Here is a 20,646-nt window from a genome sequence, read left to right as displayed (position 1 = left end):
ACTTCTTTAATATAGATTCTAGCGATATCTTCTACTAAGATTTCTTCCGTATATACTATAAAGTATCCCTACTTTATTAGCTTATCCACTATTACTAAAATTACGTTATAATCTTATCCGGTAATAGGATCTCTTAACTTTAGCAACTTTATAATAAAGTCCTATAATATAACCTCCTATAGTCTCTTTAGTATTTTAATAGGTTATAGCCCTCTATATAGCTTATATCGTGCTAGTTTATTTTTTTAGTAATCTAGATATTTCTTTATAACTTATCTTACTAGTCCCTAGATTCTATTAATAATATACTCCTCCTAAAGTCTTAACACTAAGCCCATAGCTCTATTATGTCCTTAAGTTAGTCCCTTATAAAATAACTTAATAAATTCTTTTATAATGCCCCTTAGCATATACATTACTTCTTAGTTTTTATACTACTCTAAGTTTGGATTCTCTGCCTATATATCTTAGATTTTTTATAACTAGTTACTTTCTAATAATTTATAGGTCTAACTAATTTCTCTTATTACTGTAATTTTTAGATAATTATATCTAATTAAACTATCTGTATCTTTTTGTAGTAAAGCCCCTAATAACTTTTCGTTATTTTATAGTTTAGCCTTTTTACTTAGAGTATCTACTTATGTATTATCTGTACCCTTAGTATACTAAATCTTAAAATGGTATTTTATAAGCATCTTTACCTATCTAACTTATCTTTAATTAAGTTCTTTTATTATTAGAAACCCTATTAAGTTCTTATAATCTGTTTTAACTATAAATAGTTTTTCTATACCTTATAAGAATGCTCTCTATTTTTAAAGTACTATAACTATACCTAATAACTCCTTGTTATAGATGTTATAGTTTAGTTCTAGTAGTATTATCTTCTAACTATAGTATACTACTAGGTGCCATCTATTTTTATATTTTTATAGAAAGTATTCCCCTAGTATAAAGTCTAATATATCCGTTTTAACTACTATCTCTAGTTTTAGTTAGTAGATTTTAAGAACTGGGTCTTAAGTAAACAACTTCTTAACCTCCTTAAATAGTTTTCTTTATTCTTCTTTTTATACCTAAGGTTCTTCTTTCTTTATTAACCTTATAAACGGCTTAATGTCCTTTAACTATTAAGCTATAAACCTTCTATAGTAATTGAAAACCCCTAAAAACGACCTTAACTATATAACATTTTCTAGTTCTTACCAATTTACTATAGCCTTAATCTTCTTTAGATCTATACTAAGTTAGCCTAATTTAATAATAAATTTAATAAAATTGGTCTTTCTAGTAAAGAACTTGCATTTCTCAATTACTACTAGCATTTATTCCTTTTGTAGTCTCTTTAAAACCTATTTAATATATTCTCCGTCCTCTTCCTCGCTTATTAATAATAATTCATTGCTTAACGTCCGATTTGGATCCCTATTAGGCCCACGCGGACTACTCCTTATTTATATATAGGGAGAAAACTCTATTTAAGAAAAATGAGAAAACCCCGTGATCCATCTCCCCGCCTTTTAGGACTCGCCTACTTAGCGCCTATAAGTCGCCTATAGTGCTCTACTACCTTACTATTTAACCTCTTTGGGAACTACTGCTGCCGTAATAAGCCTACGGACGCGCTAGTATTATAAACTATTACTCTACTACTGTAGAGTTACTAGGGGGTACCTACTGCTTGCCCCCTTGCCTTTTATTACTATTTCCCTTATAACCCGGAACTAATTTAGCACATTTTAACTAATAAGCCACTAGGTAACCGCCTTAAGGCCTTTTTATATTAAGAGNAGTNTATTATAGTTCTCTATGCTAGCTNCTAANAGNATTATTTCTTAATTNGTGCGTANGGGGCATAGNAGTATTANNTGTTTTNGTNTCTNTNTTNNCNAGCNATATTCGCATCTTNGGCTANNTACTANNANACCNACCCAGTAAAGCCAATCTTTTAGTCCTATTATTCCTGTTCTTAAGAGTGTTGCTATTATATTTTCTGCCTTTATTAGGCCTTCTTAGAGCCCTTAGGTATTTACCCCCTATAGCGTTAACTATACTATAGCTTAGGTTTATCTTGCCTAAGTTAGCCTTTATACCTTTAACTCCTATTTACCTCTCTAGCGTTAGTCCAACTAGTATTATATTACGGTAGATAGTTTCCTAGCATTCTTATATGTTTTACTTTAGCTCCTTTTTTTATCTTACTATTGTCTTTACTAACCTCTTATACGTCTCCCTTTCTCCTTTATATAGGCCTGGGCCCTAAAGCGGCACTATTTTTCTTTTACTTTCTTTACCTGTTTCTCTAATATTTCTTCCCTACTTTAGGGTTGTTAGTTTATTCTCCTATAGGGCACCCTAGGGTCCCTCTATAGTTTACTTAGGCGTGTCTTAATATACTTTATAATATTAGAGTTACGTTTATTTTANNNCCTTTATATTATAGCGGCTTTAATATATAACTATAGGGGGGGAATATTAGATTTCTTCTTAAGCAGTGCTATGGCCGTTCGCTTATACCCGCCTATAATACTCTAGAGGTAGGCTGTCTGGACCTTTTAAAGTAGTTTAAGAAGTAATTTAGGGGGGCCCTTTTTAGTTTCTCTAATGGCCTAAATACTAGATCTATATATTATAGTTAGCCGGATAACTGCTATATATAGTAGGCGTGACCTCTAGAAGCATAGACCCTATATAGAATTAATAATCCTAGATAAAGCGATAAACTATGCTTAGCCTTTATAGGCCGCTTACGCCGCATATACGCTCTACTAGAGCTTACTATTTACCTATACTCCTAATACCCTTAGGCCCTAAACTGGTTAACCCCTAAAGCCTTAGATATAAATTATATGCTAAAGATCTATAGATTGGTTGCGTTTTCTTATAAAATGGATTAGCTAGTATTTCTCTGGTAAGAATTAGACTCTATAACGTTTTACCTATTCTATATAAGTATTATAGGCTTTCTTTAATATTCTGCAATTCTTTATAGCTATTGGCCCGTATATAATTAGGTTTATATTATTAATAAAGCCTATCCCCTAGGTTGCCCCTTCCTTAAAGGAGTTAAGTAGGTTACTTATAAAGAAAAGGAAGAGTATAGGCGAGAGGGGTAATCCTTATAGTATTTCTATTGTAACTATAATAGGGGGGCTCTGGTATCCGCTAAAGACTAGTAATGTTTCTTTCTAGCCTATAAACCCTTAGATAAATTATATAATCTATTCTAAGAAGCCCTTTGCCCTAAGGATATACAGGAGACGCTTATGGGGTATATTATTATAGGTACTACTAATATCTAAGCTAAGCATTAATACTATAAAGTCCTTTCGTATCGCCTATATAAATTTAATAGTAGTAGCGAGTAGCGTAAGTGCTAATAGTGTTAAGCGGTTTTTTCTTGCCCCTATTTAGCTTTATAGTAGTAGGGCGTATTTCTTTACTATATCTGCTATGCGTTCCGCTATTACCCTTTCTAAAATCTTACTAAGGGTGTTTTTTAAGGCAATAGGGCGGTAGCTTCCTGGGATTAAGTAATCTGCTTTACTTTCTTTTTATAGAATAACCGTCGTTATAGATCTTTTAAGTTGCGGGTAGTAGCCTATAGCAAAGTATACTTTGGCTATATCTGTAAGCTAAGGTGCTATAAGTGGCCTATAGGTTTTTAGGGCCTTATTTAAAATCCTATCTGGTCCTAGTGCTATATTATTTAAAAGGCGGCTAATAGTTCTAGCTATTTCCTCTATTATTATATCGCTGTTAACCTATAGGTAAGTTACTAGTGTTTTATCCGTGATATTACTAAGGTCTACTAAAGCCGGTTAGGGGAAGAACCTTTCTATAAAGATTTTTGCCTTTTTATTATTATTGTTTATAGCCTATAATTCTTCTGCTCTTTATAGGAGTAGTAGGTATAGGTCTTCTACTAGGCGCCCTGCCTTTTTCTTTACCTATTTTGCTATAGCCCAAAGGCCCTTATTATAGGGGAGGCTTAGGTTAGAAGTATACTCGTTTATAAACCGTCTCTAGTTATTCCTTACTTCTTTTTTTAGGGTATTCTTTAGCTAGTTTCTTATGTCTTTATATTATCTCTTGTCTTTAGGGTTATAGCTACTTATATATTTTCTTCTTACTTATTATTAGCTAGTAACCAGAACTGCGCATTATATAGACCATACATATTGCGTATAAGGGCCTAGTTTTAAGATCGGGTAGTGCTCTTTTAGCCTATTTTTAATCGCTGCCTAGATCCTTTTTAGTCTTTAGTTAATTTCCTTGGGGGTAGCTAATAAGCCTCGCTTGTTTAGTATTAGGTGGATTTCTTCTAGGTCTTAAAATTGTTATTTAACTATATTAAGAAAACTATCTGTCTTAAGCTTCCTTATTATATATCTTTTTCTATTTAGTTACACTTTAGTATCTAGGTCTAGCTATATCTAGATAGGGATATAGTCTAGGGTAAGTGCCTATTCTTCTTTAGGGTTATACCTTTTAAGTCTCTAGTATAGGCCTTCATCCATAAATATAAGGTCAATTATACTTCTGGCGGTGCCTTATTGCTATATAATTACTCCTAGGGGGGTGGCTAGCTTAAGGCCCTAAATATCTATAGCTCTTAGTAGGCACTCTGACTATTAATCTGCAGCAATATAGATACTCCCCTACTGCGGGTAGTAGAGGTTTATATCTCCTAGTAGGATAAACTCTATACCTTCGGTTTCTAGTAAGCTTATTACTAATATAATATTCTTTATTTATAGGACCCCTTTAACCCTAGGGTTATATACATTAATAATTTATACCGGTCCCCTATATATTTAGATTATTATAACTACAATATCTAGGTTAACTGCCTGCTATAACTATAAGGACAGGCTAATAGCCTTACTAATTATAAAGTATACGCGTATAGCTGCTTTTGGTTTATATAGGAGCTAGAATCCTTAGGGGCAGTATATTAATTGTATAAAGGTATTATAATACGGTTCTTATATAGTAAGGATATAGTATTTCTCTAGGTCTAGACTATCTAGTAGGTGCCTTATAAGGCGGTAGTTTGTGTTACCGCAGTTATACTATATAATGGATAGGTAGTGGACCCCTAGCGAGGGTCCTTTAACTTTCCTTTGTTCCTCGCTTCTTCTATTTTTACTTTCTCTAGGATATTTAGAGCTTCTATCTCTTATATCTATACCCTAGTTACTACTTATTTTATATAGAGCTTTTTATTCCCATATCTTATATTCCTATTAGCGCTTCTATATCTAAATCTGTTATTATTACCAGTTCTTCCCCTATTCTTACTAGTCGGCTATATACCCTTTATAGGTCGGCTATAAATATTATATTTACCGTATTAAGTCTAATTCTTAATTATCCTAGTCTTAAGCCTACTGTTGCTGTCCATAGAGGTCTTCCTATAGGGCGTCCTCTCCCTTATATCCCCTATAACCCTTATATCCCTAATTAGTCTAATAATATCGCGCGGCGTCGCTTCTAGCCCGTTAAGGCTTAGGATAGCTAGCCTAGCCCTCTAGTATTAAAGTTAGGAAACGCTAGAAAGGCGCCTACGTCCCCCTAGCTTATTACCTATTGTTTCCATTTATATAACCTAGCGTGCAGTTATTCCCGCAGCTATTAAGCCCTTACCTTCCGTCTCCTATATTTAATACAGTCTTTTCTCTCCTACGCCTTATATATACTTTAGTAGCAGTTTATACATTTTATTTAGTTTTAATTTAAGCAATATCTCGTATTATAGGGGCCTGTACAGTGGCCGCAGTATACCTATACTGTGTATATAGATTAGGTATGTCCCCATTATATATAGTAATAGCATTATTTTAGGCGTAGTCTGTGGTTATAGAGCCTTATATTATATATAAGGCCATTTATAATTATTCCTTTTTAAATAAGGAGTTTTTGCATTCCTAGTATATATATACTGATGATAAGGGAGCCATATATTCGTTTAGCGTCTCTATAGCAAGTCTCTAATGACCTTTATATCCTCTTATTATTCTTATTATATACTTAGTTTGCATTTTCCTATTAAAGCTATTAGATTTAGGTGATTTTAAGTCCTAGTATAAGGCGTTCCATTTATCTTACTATCTCCTATATAATTGCTATATTGTCCGCCTAGCGTCCCTTTTCTACCCTAAGGCTTATAGGAACCGCTAAAACTTTAACTAGGTAATCCTCGCGGAGTACTTTTATGCCAATACGTTCTCCTAGCCTATCCCCTACCCTTACGGCTCGTTTCTTTGCCTATTAGTCCTTTAGGGTAACTCTAATATCTCCACTCTTAAGGTATTAGACTATAACAGCGTTATAAACCTCTTTATATATCTTTATAAGGACTTCTATTTCTAATTATCCCCTAAGCCCCTCTACTTATTCTATATTTAGTTATATTATAATTATATACCCAGTTATTAACTTAAGGGGGGTAGGTTCCCTATACTATAAAAGCGCAGCTATAGCGGCCTAGGTGCGGTTCGCTAATAAGGGGGGGTTATACTTATTTTTAATTTTGCTTAGCCGTTAGAGGATTTAATTAAGGGTTTACTAGAGGAGCGCCTAAGGTTTGCTAGACTGGCGGAGCCATTTTACTAGCTATATTAGTTTGTTATAGCTAACGGTTACTCCCCTATAATTCTAGATACTAGACACGTCTAATAGGCTTTATATTTTATTAGATGCCTTCTTAATAGAGGTATTTCCGCTTTATAATATGGTATTCGCCCGTCTTTATTATGGAGGGCCATTGCTAGGCGTAGTTCTAGCGGTCGCGCGCGAGTATGAGCCACTGTCGTTTAACGTGTGCCTCCCCTGCGATACATGCATCTTAGGGGGATTCTCTAGGTGTTTTTCAGGGTTCTTTTGGTTGGTTTTGGTCTTTTTAGGCCGAGTGCAGTAAGAGCTCCTTTTGTTCCGAATGTCAAGAGAGTTTAATAGTAATTGGCTCGCTCTTTTCCTCGCTTATTAAGTAGATAATAATATTATTAAAGTATACTATAATAAATTCATTTAAGTGTTTTTTTAATATATTATTAATACGTTTCTAAAACGTTGCTAGTGTGTTTATAAGCCTAAATTGCATAACTAATAGCTTATATAATTCTTCCTTTAACCTAAAGGCTGCCTTCTATTTATTACCTTCCTTAATTTTAATCTAATGGTACGCCTATCTTAGATCTATCTTCGTAAAGATTTATATATTACTAATCCTATTCTAAATCTTACTAATTAAGGGTAAAGAATACCTATCCTTTCTAGTGATGCTGTTTAACTATTTATAGTTGATGTATAGCCTAAGTTTTCCGTTTTTCTTTGGTACGAATAGTACTAGATATCCTGCTAATAACTATAATGGTTTAATATACCCCTTTTATAGGTTTTCCTAGATAAACTCTTTTAGTGCTCTCCTTCCTTCCTTAGTAAGCTTATAGATTAGAAAGAACCTTAAACTTATTCCTAGTTCTAATTCTATCTTATAGTCCTATACTACGTATTCTAATAGCTTCTTATTTTTTAATAACTATAGTTTCTTGCCGTATTTATAGTATCTCTTTAGTATATAACTTAACCCTTTCTCAGTTTCCTTATATATCGCTTTAACTTAGTACTATACCATCTTAGCTTATTATTGTGTCTTACGGCGTTAAGTATCCTTAATATTGATCTAACCTATAATCTAATTAATTTTTGGATTATATTTCTATAACTAAGGTATTCCTAATACTGCCTTATTATTCCCTAATAGTAATATATTAAAAAATATCTTAACTTATCTCCCTTTAATGGTTATCTAAATAGGCCCTATTTTAAGATTAATAATGCCTCCTCTATAGGCTATTGGATCTCCTAAAATTATAACTAGTAGATAAGGGTGCTCCTTTTACCTATGCGGTAGCCCTATCCTTTTAACTACTATTAGTGAAATATAGTTCCTTATTGCTCTACTATCTACTAATACTTTAAACTGTTAATCTTGCCATTTAACTTATAAATTTAGGTGTTGTTCTTAAATTCCTTTAAGGGTTTAAGGCTCTACTACTAGCTCCCTCTAGTTCTATAGGCCTCCACTTTTCCTAACTATTAGCTGCTAAATCCTTATATACTTAACTTATTCTTTAGCTAATGCTTTATTTACTTTTTATCCTTAATATACTATAGACACGTATTCTCTGGGCATTCCCACTACTATTATCCATCTAAGTATTTTTCCGTAAGGAATCTTTTTAGTTAAAGTATTAAGTTTTCTAACTTCTAAACTTTTACTAAATGCCAGCCGTATATATACTTAGCATTTCTATACTATCGCTTATCTAGCGCCTAATATATCCTTATAAAGTATTTTTAATATTTATCCTTTGGTGCTCTATATATATTATCTATATTATCTATATAAGCTATCTATAATAGGGTATAATATGCTTAGTAACCTAGGTTAACTCTTAGCTTATCTTTATCCTTAAGTTTAAACCTTTATTATATTAATTTAAACGTTATAACTTTATTCGCAGGTACTAAGATACGTCTTTCACTTCTCTAGTCCTCTAATTATTCCTTTAGATCCTTTAATGTTATAATTAAGGCTCCCTTAATATAGTTTATTACTTTTTCCGTAATTAGGTAGTCATAAATAACTTTCTCGTCCAACTATATATAGAAATCTTCCCACTTATTATTATATCTTTGCCTATACTACCTTTAGTATAGCTATTAGAGTGTATATAGTTTATCTATAAGGAAGTATCTTCTTATTACTGCGTCGTAATAGCCCTTTATATATCGTTCTTTAAACCTAGTTAAAATCCCTAAATCCTCTTCATTTTCTAGTTTAGTAAGCCACTTAGCTCTTAGTATACCTACTCTTAGCCTATTAGTAATTCCTTATACTAGTGCTCTATCTTATATACAATCTAGTATGCTAGCTCTTATATTTAGTCCTTATTTTTACTATATAAAGATTCTTGCTCTAAACTTATCTATAGTTTCTTAGTATTTACGTCTTATAATTAGATCTTTAAAGTTTTCTTACTTCTTAATTATAGTATCGGCTTCTTAATCTTTAGGCTAAACACTATATTCCCTTAGTAAGTCCTCTAGGTCTATGTATCTATCTCCTAGTCTAACTGCTGTTTATATTGTAGATTCTCTAATCTATAATAAAGCTCCTTACTTCTTGCTTATAGGTGTCTTTATTTATACTCTAAATTCTTAGTCCCTTAGATTCTTTAATTTTGCGCTTACTTCTTTCTTAAGCTGCGCTTTAGCCTTAATTTAACTAGGCTTTACTAGTGTTCTCATCTCATTTTAAAAGTCTTAAATCTTACTCATTTCGTCTTAAGAGTCTTATGCATTTAGGAAACTTCGTCCTAAGCTTATTTATATATTGCTAAACTAAGCTGTTGCTCTACTCTATTGGTTATCGTCTATTATAGGTCCTTAAGCGTGCCTTATCTCGTCTTAAGAATCTTAGTCATCTCTTATCTCGTCTTAAGAATTTTAAGCCTTTAGCTTTTTGCCTTTATTAAGTGGTAAGCTAGCACTAGTAGTCGCCTACTTACTTAATCGTCTTTAGATATTACTCCTTTTATCTTATAAAGCAATAGATGCCGTATCTAACGGTATTATAATACCCGTTACTAAATCTTGCTCTATAGCGGTCTTAGTCTCTACTTTAATTACGTTATTAAGGTTTAGATACCCCTAGTTAGTTCTTTCTTCTACCTTATTGCTGTTAATTAATAAGTACTCTAACTCTATTATTATTACTACTAATTATTATCCGTATATTGCTATAATATCTTAATCTAGCTTATAGAGTTAATTTTACTCTTTATCTAACTCTCTAGTTCCTTTAAGTCCTTTTAACTCTAGCTCTTATAGCTAATAGCTTGCGCCATACTTAGCGTCTTTATAAATTTGGTATGTATTATTATAATAAAACGCAAAACTTTTAATTAAATATTCTTTTATTCCTTATAGTACACTATCGTCCCTCTATACGTATATATTACTTATTATTAGTCTAGTTCCCTTTACTACATAATAACTCTAACTACTTCTACAGTCTCTAGCGAAATAACTCTGTTTTCCGCAATTTATATAAGCTCTATCTTTAAACCATTGCTTTTGCTATAGAGTCCGCTTAAACGTCTTCTACTACTAAGATCCTTGGTTTGGCCTATGCTTCTTAGTCCTATAATTACTTAATCCTTAACTTCTAGGTTTCTATAGTTGCTTTCCCTATCTCTTACAGGTTTCTTTAGTACTACTTAGGTCTATTAGCTCTGCGCTATACCATAGTTTCTAATTTAACTTTAGTTATTACGTACTCTATACCTTATATAACTATAGAACTCTATCCTAGCCTCTCTTAGCCTATTCCCTTTAGAAGATCCTATTATTAATCTTAATTACTTAATCTATTAATTCCCTAAGGGTATCCGCATCTTTTATTAGAATAATTACGTCTTAGACTTTTACTTTAAGTCCCTATTTATACTATACTATAAGCGCCTTATTATTCCATTTAACCTATATAGCTAATGTCTAAAACTGCGTTGTGTATTTAATTGTTAAGGTTTGCTATATTAGGTCCTAAAGCTTCCTTTTTACTATAGTTATTGCTTTTAGGTCTCCAAACATTTATATTAATTATTCCGTAAATCTAGTCTAGCTTAAAAATATATATCGTACTTCCTAATTAGTGGTTATTATACCATTATCTTGTATTTCTATAAGGTAGGGTTTAAACCATTTAAGCGCCCTTCCCGTTAGGAATAATCCTGCGTATGCTACCTAATCCATAGGTATTACCAATCTTACTCCTTCCTGTGTGACTTTAAAGTGTATTTACATTAGGAATCCTTTAAGCTTCGATCTTTCTCCTAAGAATTATTTAATTAAAGGTAACTTAACCTTAGCTGCTCCTATTCTATTGGCCCTTTATTTAAGTGCCTTATTATTATCTATTAACTAATTAACTATCGCCTATAACTGTCCAATAATAACTAGTTGCGCGTCAGTACCTACTATACTAGTGTTGTTACCTAACCCTAAGGTCGTTGCTGCCATTAATAGCGTCGTTATAGCTGCTTTTGGTAGTATGTTATTTAACTTCTATTACCATAACTGTGGTAGTGATTGTGTAACGGAACCTTATAGCAGGAACTACGGTAGATTCGTTAATGGGCTAGGTATATAGGTAAAGCAGAAAGTTAACAACGTAATAATAACTGGTGGAGTGGTTGCCTAATAGATTAACTTTAATTGTATTTTAAGAATCACTACAAGGAAGGAACTATCTAGGTAGGGACTAAGGGTCTTTAAATACACAACCGTACTCCTATAAAATCCTTCTTATACGTGAGGTATATGAGGTATATAAGGTATATAGGACGTTCCTTATAGATCTTATAGAGCTCACAGAGCTCATTATATAACCTTAGCTACCATTCCTCGTTATATGGTTCTACGGGTTCCATCCTGGACCGTGCCTATATTAACCAACTAGCTTCTTCCGACTCCTCTTCTAGTAGTCGTAACATTGTACTTAAAGCGTCCGTAATAGTAGAACCATATAATAAGGAATAGTAAGCGAGGTTATATAATGTGATCTGTGTAATTTATATAATCTATATAATCTACGATAGAGTAGATAAAGCAGATAGAGCAAATAGAGTAACGACTTTCTTAAGAGTATAGATGTGTATTTAAGGACCTATAGTCCCTACCTAGATAGTTCCTTTCCTTATAGTAAATCTTAAAATATAATTGGAGTTAATCTATTAGGCAACTACTTTATTAGTTATTATTATATTATTAACTTCTTATTTACTTACATACCTAGCCTATTAGCAAGTCTACTGTAGTATTTCCTATAAGGCTTTATTATACATTTACTACCTAGTTACGGTATTAATAAAGTCAAATAACATGCCACTAAAAGCACTAGTTACGACGCCATTGACGGCAGCAACTACCTTAGGTATAAGTAGATATACTAGCATAGCGGATAGCAGCTCATAGCTTATTACGGTAGGTCAGTTACAGGAAATAGTTAATTGGTTAATAGATAATAATTAAATACTTAAAAATCAAATTAATAGAATTGGAGCAGTAAAGGTTAAGCTACTATTAGTTAAACGATTCTTAGGAGAGAAGTTAAAGCTTAAAGGATTTCTTGTATAAATGCAGTTTAAGGTACTATAGGAGGGAGTTAAGTTAGCTACCCCTATAGACTAAGTGGTCTATATAAGATTGTTCTTATTAGGAAGAGAACTTAAATGGTTTAAGTTATACCTTACTAATATATAGGAATATGGGGACCAAACTACTAACTTAGAAGTTAAGTATATATTCTTAAGCTAGGGAGGATTCGCGGAGCAACTTACGCAGATATTTGGAGACCCTAAGGCAACAACTATAGTAGAACAAAAACTTCAAAATATAGTATAAAGGACGTTAGTAATTAAGTACATAATATAGTTTTAGACACTTTTGGTATAGGTTAAGTAGAATAAGAAGGCGCTTATAATATAGTATAAATAGGGACTTAAGGCTAAAGTCTAGGACGTAATTATTCTAATAGAAGATACGGAAATAATAAGGGATCTAATTAATTAAGCGATTAAGATTAATAATAGAATCTACTAAAGGGAATAAGCTAAGAGAGGGTAAGATAGAGTTCTATAGTTATATAAGGCGCAGAGTACGCATTAATAAAGCCAAAGTTAAAAACTATGGAATAGGCCAGAGCTAATAGACTTAAGCGGCACCAAGAAATCTAAGAGATAGAGTAAGAAACTATAGAAACCTAAAGGTTAAGGATTTAGTAATTATAAGACTAAGGAGTAGAGGCCAAACTAGGGATCTTAATAGTAGAAGACGTTTAGGCGGACTCTATAATAAAACTAGTAGTTTAGAGATGGAGCTTATATAAACTATAGGAAATAAGATTATTTCGCTAAAGACTATAGAGGTGGTTAGAGTAACTATATAGTAAAGGGAACCAGACTAGTAGACGACATATATATATAAAGGAACAATAGTGTGCTATAAAAAATAAAAGAATGTTTAATTAACAGTTTTACGTTTTATTATAATAACGCATGCTAAGTTTATAAAGACGCTAAGTATGGCGTAAGCTATTAGCTATAAGAGCTAGAGTTAAGAGGACTTAGAAGAACCTAAGAGTTAAATAAAGAATAAGATCGACTCTATAAGCTAGATTAAGATATTACAGCAATATATAGACAAAGATTAGTAATAATAATAATAGAGTTAGAGCACTTATTAATTAATAGCAATAAGGAAGAGAAAGGAACTAGCTAGGAGTACTTAAACCTTAATAACGTAACAGAAGTAGAGACTAAGACCACTACAAAACGCGGTTTAGTAATAGGCATTATAATACCGTTAGATACAGAATCCATCACTTTATAAGATAAAAGGAGTAATATCTAAAAACGATTAAGTAAGTACTAGATAACTACTAGTGCTAGCTTACTACTTAATAAAGGCAAAAGGCTAAAAGCTTAAAATTCTTAAGATAAGATAAGACATACCTAAGGACCCATAATAAACAAAAACTAATGGGAAAGGGCAGCGGCTTAGTTTAAAGATAAATAAATAAGTATAGGACGAAGATTTCTAGGGAGCTAAGACTTTAAAAAAACAAATAAGGACTATAATAGTAATTCTAGGCAAACGCAGTGTTTAGCCTAAAGGTTAAAAAGTTAATATAGTGATTAAGAAGCAAGATGACTTTAAGGATCCTTTTAGAAGACGTAAACTAAAAGAAACTATAGATAAGTCTAGACAACGGATTATTATATAGTAAGAATAAAAGCTAGACTAGAGATTAGCTATGCTAGGATATACTAAGGACAGAGCACCTATATAAAAAATTATAAATAGGCTGAGGGTAGGAACGCCAAGAGCTAAATAGTTATATAAACTAGAGTAAGAAGAGGATTTAGGAATCCTAACTAGATTTATAGAACAACATACTAAAGGTTGCAACAACGCAGTAATAAAGAGATACTTCTTTATAGACAGATTGTATACACTTACTAAGCTATACTAAAAGTGGTATAAGCAACGCGGAAATGATAAGTGGGAAGATTTTTATATATAGCTGGATAAGAAAGTTATTACAGACTAAGAGATATCTAAGAAGTAGATGAGCTATATAAAAGGGGCATTAGTTATAATGTTAAAGAATCTAGAAGAGCAAGCTATAGACTAAAGAGAGACAATATAGATATTAGTACTAGTAAACAATATAGCAGTATTTAGATTAACGTGGGAAAGGTTTAAACTTAAGGATAAAGATAAGCTAAGAGTTAACCTAAAGCACCTAGCGTATTACACATTAGTGTAGATTGCATGTGTGGATAATATATGTAATATATATAGAATACCTAAGGATAAATATTATAAGTATCTAATAAGAATGTATTAGATAACGGACGAAAAGTAATATAGAAATATAAAGTATATATATAAATAGCACCTAGTAGAAGTTTAGAAGTTAGGCAACTTAATACTTTAACTAGAAAAATTCCTTATGGAAAAATGCCTAAATAGATAATAGTGGTAGGAGTGCCTAGAAAACACTTATCTATAGTATATTAAGAAAAAGAAATAAACTAAGTATTGGCCTAAGGAGGACTAAGTATAGTTAAGATTAAGTAGTTAATAGTTAGGAAAAGTAAAGGCCTATAGGACTAGAGGAAGCTAGTAGTAAAGCCTTAGACCCTTAAAGAAATTATAAAACGACACCTAAATTTATAAGTTAATTAGCAAGATTAGAAGTTTAAAGCGTTAGTAAATAGTAGAGTAATAAGAAACTATATATTACTAGTAGTAGTGAAAAGAATAGGGTTACCTTATAGACAGAAAGAGCACCTTTATTTACTAATAATAATTTTAGGAGATTAGATAGCCTATAGAGGAGGCATTATTAATCTTAAAATAGGACCTATTTAATTAACTATTAAAGAAAGACAAGTTAAGATATCTTTTAATATCCTACTATTAGGACGGGACGAGGCGATACTAGGAATACCTTAGTTATAAGAATATAATCTAAAAATTAATTAGGTTACAGGTTAGGTTAATATTAAAGATATATAATAATGTAAGATGCAATAATAAACTAAGATAGTATAGTACTAAGTTAGAGCGACATATAAAGAGACTAAGTAAGGCTTAAGTTATATACTAAAAAGATACCATAAGTATAGTAAAAGGTTATAGTCACTAAAAAGTAAAAAGCTGTTAAAGTATATAGTATAGGACTATAAAATAGAGTTAAAACTAAGAATAAGTCTAAGGCTCTTTCCAATCTATAAGCTTACTAAAACTAAGTTAGTAGCTCTTAAAGAGTTTATCTAGGAGAACTTATAGAAGGGATATATTAAACCATTATAGTTATTAGCAGGATATCTAGTACTATTTATACTAAAGAAAAACGGAAAACTTAGAATGTGTATTAACTATAAACAGTTAAATAGTATCACTAGGAAGGATAGGTATCCTTTACCCTTAATTAGCAAAATTTAAGACAAGATAGGTAATACGTAAATCTTTATAAAGATAGATCTAAGATAGGCGTACTATTAGATTAGGATTAAGGAAGGTAATAAATAGAAGGCAGCTTTTAGGTTAAAGGAAGGACTATATAAGCTATTAGTTATATAGTTTAGACTTATAAACGCACTAGCAACATTTTAGAAATAAATTAATAGTGTATTAGAAGAACACCTTAATAAATTTATTATAGTATACCTTAACAATATTATTATCTACTTAATGAGTAAGGAAGAACACGGAGAATATATTAAATAGGTCTTAAAGAGACTATAAGAAGAATAAATACTAATAGTAATTAAGAAATGCGAGTTCTTTACTATAAAGACCGATTTTATTAGATTTATTATTAAACTAGGAAAAATTAGTATAGACCTAAAGAAAGTAGAAGCTATAGTAAGTTAGCAAGAACTAAAGAATGTTATATAGTTAAGATCGTTTCTAGGGTTCTGTAATTACTATAGGAGGTTTATTATATAGTAGTTAAAGAATATAGAGCCATTTATAAGACTTATAAAAAAAGAGGAACTATAGATATAGGGAAGTGAGTAAAAGGAGCTATTTAAGAAACTTAAGAAGTTATTTACCTAAGATCTAATTCTTAAGATCTATTAACAAAAGCTAGACATAGTTGTAGAAATAAATATATTAGACTTTATACTAGGAGCATATTTACTATAGAAGCACTAGGACGCATAGCATCTAATAGCATACTATAGTTAAAAAAATAACACTACTAGAACTAAACTACAACATCTATAATAAGGAGTTATTAGGTATAGTTATAGTACTTAAAAAGTAGAGAGCATTCTTATAAGGTATAGAGAAACTATTTATAATTAAAATAGATTATAAGAACCTAATAGGGTTCCTAATAATAAAAGAACTTAATTATAGATAGGTTAAATGGGCGGAAATGCTTATAGAATATTACTTTGAAATTTAGTATACTAAAGGTACTAAGAATATAAGGGCAGACGCACTTAGTAGAAAGGCAGAATTATAAAATAATAAAAAACCATTAGGGGCTATATTATAAAAGGACGAAGATAGATTAATTAGATACAATTATCCTAAGATTATAGCAATAAGAGAAATTAGCCAAATCTATAATTTACTAGAAAGCGTATAAATATAGAATATCTAAAAAGTATAGAGTAAGGATCTAGACTTAGAGTAGTATAAGAACTAAGAAAATATATATACTAAAATTAATAGCAAAAGAGTTTATTAGTAAATTCTATAAGGGAATAACACAAGGATATAACGGAGCTATAGGCTTAGTATTAAGACTTTAAGAGGAATATATTATTTAAGAAATTTAGGGACTAGCAAGATAAGTTATAAAGAAAAATTTAGATTATTAGAGAAATAAACTAATAAGGTATAAGCTGTATAGAGGGCTATAACCTATTAAGATACTAGAAAGACTATAGGAGGTTATATTATAGGACTTTATTATAAAGTTGCTAAAGTTAAAAGATTTTATTATAAGATAAGATTATAACGCGATCTTAGTAATAGTAGACAAGTTAACTAAGTAGGGCAACTTTATAGCATATACAGAAGAAATCTTAGTAGAGGATATAGCTAGAATCTATATTAAAGAAGTGTTTGTAAGATATAGAGCACTAATAAAAATTATATTAGATAGAGATCTAAGATTTATAGCAGTATTTTAGGAGGTATTCTTAGCAGAATAAGGGGCTTAAGCAGTAATATTAACAGTATATTACCTATAAATAGACGGTTAAATAGAAAGACCAAACCAAACGTTAGAATAGTATTTAAGGCATTATATTAATTACGTATAAAACAATTAGGTATTATTATTACCAGTTATATAGTTTATATATAATACAACACCATAGAAAGGGATAGGTATATTACCTTTTAAGGCGAATTACGGATACAAGCTAAGAATATTGTTATCGCTATATTAAGTAAAGAAAACAAGTAGCATAGCTAAAAAAAGAATGGAGAACTTAATAAATCTTTATAATTACCTTAAAGAAATAGCTAAACTAGTATAAGAAAGAATAAAAAGGTACTATAATACTAAGAGATCTAAGGGACCAGATCTTAAGGAGGGGGATAAAGTATAGCTACTATATAAAAATTTTAAGAGTTGACGACTAAGTAAGAAATTAGACTATATTAGGCTAGAACCATTTATAGTTAAAGCAAAGATCTTAGAAGTTATATACAGACTTAACTTACTAGAGAAAATAAAGATCTTCCCTATATAGTATATTGTAATACTAGAGCTAGTATATAGGAATGTTAAGCCACTAGTTTATAAGGTAGACATATATAAAGAACAAGAGGAAGATAACTAGAAAGTTTTAAAGATTATTAGTTATAAGGATATTAATAATAAAACGTAGTATAAAGTAAAGTAGATAGGCTATAATAAGACTACTTAGGAGCCACTAGACAATTTAAAAAACGCTATAAAAAAGGTACAGGAGTATTAGAAAAAAACAGGTTAGGTAGTATTAATAAAGAAGGATCGCTAAAGAACGAGTTACCTAAGGGGGACCTAAGAGGAGCAGCTACTAAGGTATTTAGAGTTATTTCCCTCTCTATTAGAAGAGAATCCGTTCTTTTATTACCAAGTTCCTAAAGGCCTTATTCTATAAGTTTATACTCCTTAGAACGTACCTTTTTATAAACCTTCTTAAGACAGATTAACTAAGTAGACGTAGCTAGGCAAGAGTTAAGAGCACGCTATTAAGTATTAGCAGCCTCTCTTTTAGTATTATAAGAACAATAAAGTTTAGCTAGTACTACTAAGAGCTTATTATTAAGTTTTACAGCGGCAGATTAAATATAAGACCCTATAATAAATTACTTAGGGAACTTAAAGGCTATTAAAAGTAATAGAATGCGTATACTTAGTATTAAAAACAGAGCGAACATTGCAGGAGGATTAAACGTTTACTTTAGTGTACTCTAAGTAGGAAGAGGGTTGCTAAAATAAAGGACTTACTAACGCAATATACACTAACCCCTCTTTTGCATAATAAGAATATAAAGATGGCATTATTTTACTAAGAGATAATATCACAGTAACGGTATAAAACTAACGAGCTGTAGATAAAGAAGAAGATACTTTAGGTATAATAAGCAATAATATTAACCAAATTAATTAGACGGACATTACACCTCTAATTAAAATAACTTAGAGATATTAGGAATCTTTAAGGACGAAGATAAAGAGGAGGGAGATAGTATTATAGACGCTTTAAGTAAAGGGCTATGGCTACTTAGAGGAGAGTTAAAAGAAGCTAGTTAATTAATAGGAGTATAGTCTAGAATAGAACTAGTGGAACTATATAATAAGGAATAGTAAGCAAGGTTATATAATGTAATCTATATAATCTATATAATCTATATAATCTATAATAGAGTAAATAGAGCAGATAGAGTAGATAGAGTAATAACTTTCTTAGAAGTATAGATGTGTATTTAAGGACCTATAGTTCCTTTCCTTATAGTAAATCTTAGAATATAATTAGAGTTAATCTATTAGGCAACCACTTTACTAGTTATTATTACGTTATTAACTTTTTATTTACCTACACACCTAGCCTATTAGCGAGTCTACCATAATATTTCCTATAAGGCTTCGTTATATTATTAACGTTCTTAAGCCTCTATAATTTTACTAAACGCTAGCTAATATATATAAAACCTATATAGATTTATTATAGCTACCTTAAAGAACCTATTATAGCCTAGCGAATATATAGTATAGGCGTTATAGGGTGTAATACCTACTAAAACCTTATTACGCGCCGACTGCTAAGTTACGGATATCTGGGCAAATATACCTATACCAGTGCTAAAACCTACTAGGCTAAAGGGGGGAAAGTTAAATAAGGTACTAGAATAGCTGTAGTTGTATTAGGTATTAAATAATTAGACTTAAAGGAGTTATAGAATGGAATAGGAGCGCCAGCTATAGGACTTTTAAGATTAGCTTATTGCGCTTTATAAAGAGAGTAACGCCTAGTAGCTAAGTAAGGTTAATAAAGCTATTGCATTTTATATCCGTATTATAGACATATAAAGTAACTTAAAACCCTTAGATAGCTACTGTTTAAAAAAAAGATATAATACTTATTATAAGAACCTTATTTAGTAAGAGTATAATAATAGGCCACTACTAGTTACACACCCCCTAATTACTGCGCGCATACCCCCTAATTACTGCTCGTACACCCCCCTAAAACAGGCTTAGATTCTTCCACTTTAAGTTAGAATATTACGTGTGTTTGATTTGTTTACACCCAAATCGCGAAAACAACACCACGCGCCCATACCTAATGACTGACTGCGGAGTGCTCTGCGAAGCGCTGTAAGAACTAGATTTGGTGCTGCTGCCTCTATTTTGACGTCTGTAGATTGCCTCCATGGACACACCCGCGCCCGCGCCCGCGCCTGCACTTGTGCCCACATGTATCCACGGGTAGTGCAGCCAGTATTTCGCTCGAATACTAAGAGCTCCCGCTGAGTAGAGTTATTGATGCGATTTATAGAGCCAGCCGTAGAGCCAGCCAGCCGCGCGACCGCGACCGCGACCGCGACGACGCTCTACAATTGCAGGCTCTTGGTATGGGCGCGTGGTGTTATTTTCGCGATTTGTGTGTAAACAAGTCAAACACACGTGATATTCTAACTTGAAGTGGAAGAATCTAAGCCTGTTTCGGGGGGGTGTGCGCGCAGTAATTAGGGGGTATGTAATTAGCAGTGGCCTAATAATATAAGTAATGCTATATCTTCTTTAGGCATTAGTAGTAATTATTATCTTACTACTTAATATAATTGGCATAAAATAGAAGATAAAAATTAAGGAGCTTCCTAGAATAAGGCCAGTTTATATATACGCTAAGATAATATCCATATGTCTTTTATGGGAAATCCGCATTAAAGTATACGCCTATATTTTAATATTACTAGAGCTGTTAGTTAGTAAAAGGTTCTATAAGATTCTTATTAACCCTACCTTTTATATATATATTAGCT

Source organism: Cenococcum geophilum (assembly GCF_001692895.1).
Source record: "Cenococcum geophilum 1.58 unplaced genomic scaffold K441scaffold_63, whole genome shotgun sequence".
In the NCBI taxonomy this organism is placed as follows: domain Eukaryota; kingdom Fungi; phylum Ascomycota; class Dothideomycetes; order Gloniales; family Gloniaceae; genus Cenococcum; species Cenococcum geophilum.
The sequence above is the reverse complement of the archived record's forward strand: the minus strand, read 5'-3'. Positions refer to the sequence as shown.